The sequence below is a fragment of the Lissotriton helveticus genome, chromosome 4_1, assembly GCF_964261635.1.
Source record: "Lissotriton helveticus chromosome 4_1, aLisHel1.1, whole genome shotgun sequence".
NCBI classification, from domain to species: Eukaryota; Metazoa; Chordata; class Amphibia; order Caudata; family Salamandridae; genus Lissotriton; species Lissotriton helveticus.
This window is the reverse complement of record NC_136063.1, coordinates 1,770,865,153-1,770,872,304: the sequence shown is the minus strand read 5'-3', so window position 1 is coordinate 1,770,872,304 and position 7,152 is coordinate 1,770,865,153. Positions and strand designations below refer to the sequence as shown.

Sequence of the window (7,152 nt, the reverse complement as noted above, 5' to 3'; positions counted from 1 at the left end):
GGCTCCCCACCCCCTGAATCCCATTTACTGTCCAAGCTTCCCTAGTCACAGCAGAGCATGTGCTGGGGTGTGTGTGTGGGGGGGAGGGGAGGTGAGAGGAGGGAGATGGAGGGAGCGGGGCTGTGAGGGAATACAAGGGGATGCAGAGACGGTGGGTGGGAGAGCGAGGTAGAGATGGAGAGACTACAGAGAGGTAGACTGAATGTACGAGAGGAGGGAAGTCGAGGGGAGAGATGGGCACACGTGGGAAGAGAGAGAAGGGAGAAGCTATGGGGAGCAGCAGGTGAGAGGAGTGAAGAGGCAGGATGAGGAGTCTGGGGTTTGAGGGGAGAGAGGAGAGCTAATGAACCCCAGCGATGGAGATGGCAAGGAGGGTGGGGAGGGAAGGCAGTGGGTAAAAGGGAAAAATATGGGCCGGTATGAGGGAGCAAGTGAAGCTGGTGGTAGATGAGGTAAAAGAGACACAGCTCCAATTAAGGCTGTGGCCTGCACACACTGCTTCTGCAGGCTTCTGGTGATTGCAGATGGCTTCTATCAGGCTGACTGTGACTGCACTGCTGCTACAATGTATTTTGATGCCTGCTCCGCGGCGCCGCTGAGGCGGGATGTAATTCAAAGACTGCCCGCGGTGACGCGTGGGAGGGGGTAAGTCACCTTCGATCCTGTTGCCAGAGCGGGAAGTTTGCAAAGAAGGCAGCTAGCAGGTGACAAGATACGTTTGGGGATGGGGAGAGAAGGAGCCGGAGGAAAGATATGAAGAACGGGGGGCATATGATATTCACGAAGAAGCACACAGCCCAAAAAAATCACATATAATGGCTGGGCTGGAGAGGGGAACTGGCAGAGCAGAGGAACACATGCTGACGCCATAAATCTGGGACAGGAGGCCTGAAGGCGCCCCAATCCACGAGTCTTGCGGTAGGGCCATTAACTTAACTCTGGGTACTGGTTAGAGGGACTAAGGTGCTTGCTGCTGCTCGCACTGGCCTGTTCGCTCTGTGTCTGTAACTATGGCCTCTGCAAATTGAATTATGGCTGTGCCGAGCCTGGAAAGTGGTAATCACAGGTGACAACTGTAATGCTAATAACGGATTCCTAGAGTTTCTTGTTCAGCAAATGGGTGCAATTTCTGATGTTTATATGTTTCCCTCTCCGTAATTGCTTCATTTTGCTAACCAGAAACTGTCACTCATACGCTTTGAAATGTCACTCAAAATTGCTCTGAAATTATAGAAAAGTCATACATAGCAATCTAAAACCTTGGCAGCTATACACGGAGGGCTCTGGTAGGTGATAGACTGTGGGGCACGGCAGCGCCTAATTAGTAAAATAAGAAGTCCAGGTGCTCAAATGTTTGTCGGAGGCCACACCCCTGTCCCCGGCTCCACCAACTTCCTTCACCAGCTCCACCTATTTCCTCTATTGGCTCCACCCACACCCTCAACTGGCACACAAGCCATAAACCGTGAAAATGTCACACACATGTCCTCAGACTAGAACGCATGGAATTGCTACACATAAGCACCCATGCCATAAACCATGGAAATGCCACACATAAGCAAGCACCCAAGCCATAAACTGGGGAAATGTTACAATTAGGCCCTCAGGCCAGAAAGAATAAGCTCCCAGGCCAGAAAGCATGCCTTTATCAGTCACACATAAGCATCCAGGACAGGGCTGGGCCAAAAACCGTGGAAATGTCACACATAAACCTCCATGATCTAGGCAATAAACCATTGAAATGTCACATAGAGGCATCCAGCTGGGGTGTGCTGTTAACTTCCAGCCACAGTGCTGCCCTTATGGGGGGTTTATTGTTAGTAATGGAAAATGAAATTTATGATTTCAGGTGCAAGGTACTGAGGCACTTGCCAAAACTGGTGTCAGCTTAGATGTGTACCTTGATCACATTCTACCTGAAAGTTTGCCAATAAATGTCCATGATTTCAAATGCTGTACTATTTACTATCCCGATAGTGCTTTTAGGTAGAAATTGATAAGACTGTTCACATTTCAAAATATTGCCATGTTCAGAGTCTGTAGGGATCGTAAAACTATTAAAAGACATTTAAACCGCTTTGGCTACAATGTTTCAGAGCATGAGAACGAAAGAGGGGCGTGCTGTCAGGCACTCTAAAGCCAGCAGACAACAAGAGCGAAGCGTTCTCACTTATAAAAATAAACAGTCGCGGGAAAAGAGCATCTTCGATAGAAAGCGACAATGATTTTACACCAGAGTCGTTCTTTCTATATGCAACTCAATGTATTTCCTTGTTTGATGGGATTTCATCTCGATAGTTATTTAAACTGCCACGACAGTATCTGAAGCAACAGATCTCAGATATATTTTAAATAACCACATCCTAAAAACACTGTCTTCCTTACAATTTTCAGCTGTAAAGATTATCTGCCTCTAGCATATATAAATGTATGCCTGGCTTTTTCTATAATATATACATAGCTTGGAAGCAATGGTCCCTGGGAAAGAGGATGAGAGCCCAAATATATGATTCATGACCATTTACATGGGACATATCACAAATAATTCTTGTCATGAGGGGTGGCAGTGCTTTCCAAAGAAATGCATTTTCAATTGCTTCTTGACGTACAAAAGGAATCGGGCAGTTGTGATGTTGAGTGGGATGGTGTTTCACATCCTAGGTGCAAAGATTGAGAACTTGTGTCTTCTTTTTCCACTTGATGACTCTGGAGTGGAACAGTTTCCCTGCAGTGGTTGGTTTCTTAGGCAGGTAAAAGGGAGTGCTCTTTCTAATAACTTGGTAAGAAATGCCTCTGGTCTTGAGTTTAATGCAAGCCTAGAGGAGGAGCCAGTGTAATGTTTTTAGAATTGGGGGATGTGGTTGTACATCTTTAAGCCCCTTCTGAGGTATGCCATGCCGTGAAAGATGTCGTTCAAGAGGTCTAATTAGAAATACTAGGAAAGTTGCTGCACAGACTACTGCCTCCAATCATAAGAGAAGCCCAAGGCCTTTACCATATATAGAAAATGTGCCCTTTCTGTCTCGCCATGTTTCACCTTTTGTTGGGCCTATTTATAATGATATTAGGACTGTATACTCTGTGAAACTGCTATTCAGTGCAACAGTGCAATGCTCTTACCCTATAATCTGATTGATACAATTGGTTTTACCCAATTGCTCCATTTAACTTTCCGGTAAGTTCATAGCATATGGCACTTAAAATGCACCAAGTACATGGGGGGTTTAATGTCATATGAGAGTTGCAGTGTGTTTTACACCACACACAATTTGTCTGGAAGGGCTGTAGTTTAAAGGTACTGCAGTAGAACATGTCAAGAGAAAGTGCCTTTGCTATAGGAACACCTATGTTTATATTGATAAATTACTCCAGAATACTGTATTGTAAGCCAACAAGACAGAATGCATCATTTATTCAAGGTGGTGCATTCTTATCTAAAATGTGTGCCCTCACAGTGATGGATGGCATAAATGCTATTTCACTATGCAGGTTGTGCTATATTTTCTGTAGGGCAGGCCTAGGTATATCTCTGCTGAGGATAATTATATCAAGGTAAAGTTATTTCCTACTTAAAAATTAAAAATATCAGATTTAATTGTGAAGTCATATTTTTGATGATCTGCACCATAGGGTTGAGGTTCACTGAGGTTTTCATTTTTCAAACACCGACATAGATTAGCTAGATATGACTGATTCCATGGTAGCAATGCCTACTGTTAGACCTGGCATCATTGGTTTGAGTCTCCCTTCCATTTTGATGGATTGTCTCCATTTTGATATGTTTTTGCTGGGTATATGCTTTGGGCACTGTGCCACTGCTATTCAGTGCCACAGTGCAAGTGTTCCCAATTTAAATTGATGTACTAATTGGTGATTCCATGATTGGGTGATTTGATTTACCTGTCAGTCCCTAGTACAGTGCACCATGTGTGCCCAGGGCTTGTAAATCAAATGCTGCTGGTGGGCTTGCAGCACTGGTAGTGCCACCCACAGAAGCAGCTTGTAAAGTGTGTCTTAGGCCTGCCATTGCAAGGCCTGTGTGCAGTCTAGCACTGCCATGTCGACTTAGCAAGTGCACCCACTTGCCAGTCCCTAAACCAGGGGTTTCCAACCAGTCGATCGCGAGCTACCGGTAGCTCGCCGAGACCCTATGAGTAGCTCGTGCTGAGTGCTGCTCAATTTAGTAGCCCATTAGTTTTAAATTGGGCTATTTAGGGTTATTTCCGTGTCTGTTGCCCGCCCTCACCCAACACAGCTGCTCCAATTGGCTTGGCTTAGATGGGGTGGGGCGGGCCGAAGAGGATGACGTTCCTTTGCTGCAGTCTCACGGGAGGGAGGATCACTGGAATGGTGACGAGGGCCGGGTGCACCGAGGGATACTGAGTGGTGTGGCTGTTGGAAATATGCTTGGGCCCGGTAAGGCAGAAACAATGGACAGGGGAGGGTCAGTGCTGGGAGAGGGTCGATCAGCGGAGGTCATCGAGGAGGGTCAGCTGAAGCGGAGGAGGGGACTTTGCAGCCGGTGCAAGAGTTTTGCACCCCTTCCCCCCAACTCCCACACACACCCTCCTCCCCCTTTGCACAGGCCGGGCTCGGGCACTATCAGCTCTGCGACTACAGCAACGGAGGGACATAGCCAGAGAGGGGCGGGGGAACCAGAGCGAGACTGGAGCAAAGTAGGTCTTTGCTCTCAGTTCTTGCCATCTGGGTGGTGACCGGAGTCCTGGTTTACTTGACAGTGGAGCTGATAATCTCTGGTTTTGTGACTACGAGATTGAAGGAGGTGTTAAGAGAGGGGCTGGAAAGAAAGAGAGAGAGGGGACGGGGAGAAAGAGAGAGGGGGGGCTGGGGAGGAACAGAGGAGCTGGAGAGAGACAGGGAGGGGCCGCTGGAGAGACAAGGTGAGGGGCAGGACAGACAGGGGCAGGAGGAGACAGTGGTGCTAGGGAGAGACTGGGGCGCTGGAAAGAGAGTGAGAGAGAGAGAGCAGCCGCTGTACTGAAAGAGATCGCGAGGAGCAAGAGGGGCTGGGGAGAGACAGTTGGGGCGGAGAGAGACAGTGAGGGGCAGACAAGAGAGGGGTTCGGGAGAGACAAGGAGGCGCAGAGATACCGTGAGAGGCAGGACGGAGAGGGGGCCTGGGGGAGACATTAGGGGTAGGAGGAGAGAGAGGGGCTGGGGAGAGACAGTGGGGATGGAGAGAGACAGAGGGTTCGACGAGAAGATTGTCGAGATGTCACTGGCAGACTTAGGGCGTAGAGGGGGGCAAGGAAAGAGTGAGGGAGAGCCAGAGACGGTGAACAGGGCTCAGGACAGGAGCAAGGGTAGGATAAGGGCAGTGTAGACTTAGAGAAAGGGCAGGGAGCATGGGCAAGGTGCAGTAACAGAGAGCGTATCCGGGAGCCAGGACAGAGTGCAGGGGTTGGGACAGGGAGCAGTGGCAGGAAGGCAGACATGTTGGGCAGAACAAGGGACAGGGGGGAGTGCAGCGATAGAGGACAGTGGTGAGCAGGGCAGGGACAGGTGCAGGGACCTTAGCCATGGATATGCAATGAGTAGGGAGTGGGACAGAGGCAGGGTCCTGTGGCACAGAACCAGACAGACAGGGGGTACCGGAAGCACAGAGTGAGAGCAGGGGAGGACAGAGAGCAGAAACAGGGGACAGGGTGCAGGGGGCGATAGCATGGGCATGGAGCCGGGCAGGGAGAGGGCACCGGAAGCACGTGGTGAGAGTGGGCACGGAATATTATGCTAATCACCTTACCATTACGAGCAGTTAACATCATAATGGTGGGCTTTATCCTGCATCAGACTGGGCATGGTCATAGTCATGGCCCTACGGAAGGATCACATGAACATTCGCACAAGACCACCCCCGAGAAGGAGCAGAGCACCAGTGTGCGAGCTGCCTTCATTCATGTTGTGGGGGACCTGTTGCAGAACGTTGGGGTACTGGTGGCTTCTTACGTCAGCTACTTCAAGCCAGAGTATAAAATTGTGGATCCCATCTGTACGTTCCTTGTCTTTTCGATCCTGGTCCTGGGGGTCACACTATACTAGCCATACTGAGGGATGTGCTGCTCGTACTGATGGAAGGGACTCAAGGGGCGTAGAGTAGACTTCAGTGCTGCGAAGGAATCTCTGCTGCGAATCCCGAGGCTGAAGGCGCTGCAAAACCACCACATCTGGGCACTAACTGTGTCGCAGCCAGTTCCATCGGTGCACATTGCGATCAATAAAGATGCTGATGCCAAGGTATTGCTCAAAGAAGCCAGCACCCAGTTACAGAGCAAATTTAACTTCCACACCAGGACAATCCAGATTCCACATTGAGAACTACTCGGAGGATATGAAAGACTGCTCTGAATGTCGAGACCCCTCTGACTGAAGACTCCCTGTTCGCCCTTAGCAAAGAGGCTCGATTGATGGACCTGTGCAACAGAGCTGTGTATAGGAACAAGTCAGAGGTGCAGGAGGCTTTTTGACAAAAAAAAGGTTGTTGTTACACTGATGCTAACTTTCTGACTCCTGCCTTCACTTCAATATAACATCCAATAGTTGTCACCAAACTCCCCTGCCATGCCCCATTTAAGCTTCTACCTCTCAAGCTGGTCCATTCTGAGCCTGTGCTGACTGAACCAGAGGTGGGCTGGACCACAATGTGCCTTTTCACTGGCCTCTGTGTGCTCTTCAGGGACACAGGCAGCTCTGGCTTCCCAGCTCAGTCATCTCCACAGTGAGGCCTTGACTGTTTCATGGTGTCGTGTGGCAACTCAGGATGTTATGTATGGTTATTTTGTGGTCTGTTTGTGTGACAATTGTATTGGTTGGTAGTCTATGCCAATGCTTGTCTGTGGGTTTTTGGCTATTTGTGTGCCGATTTTATTGGCTGGTGGGCTGCTTTTTATTGTAAAAATTTCTGATAGTACCAAAAATTGCCTGCTGCAAGCACAAATAGCCAAGTAGTCTTCCATACCTTGAAAAACACCGTCCCACAACATGTCTAAGTTTTACTTATTTTGCAAATGTGGGCCCCTTTTTTAGCTATTTCATTTGCCTGCCCTATATTTAATAACATAACAGGTCTAGTTGCAAAGTGCACGATTACCCGAAGGTGTCCTGGGGCTGAATAACAGATGTTTATTGTTACCC

General features: G+C 48.8%; 1 pseudogene; it reads left to right on the top strand.

Annotated features, from left to right (window-relative positions):
- Window positions 1–419: 419 nt before the first annotated feature.
- LOC144828222 (proton-coupled zinc antiporter SLC30A2 pseudogene) lies at window positions 420–6,388 on the top strand (annotated as a pseudogene).
- Window positions 6,389–7,152: the final 764 nt, after the last annotated feature.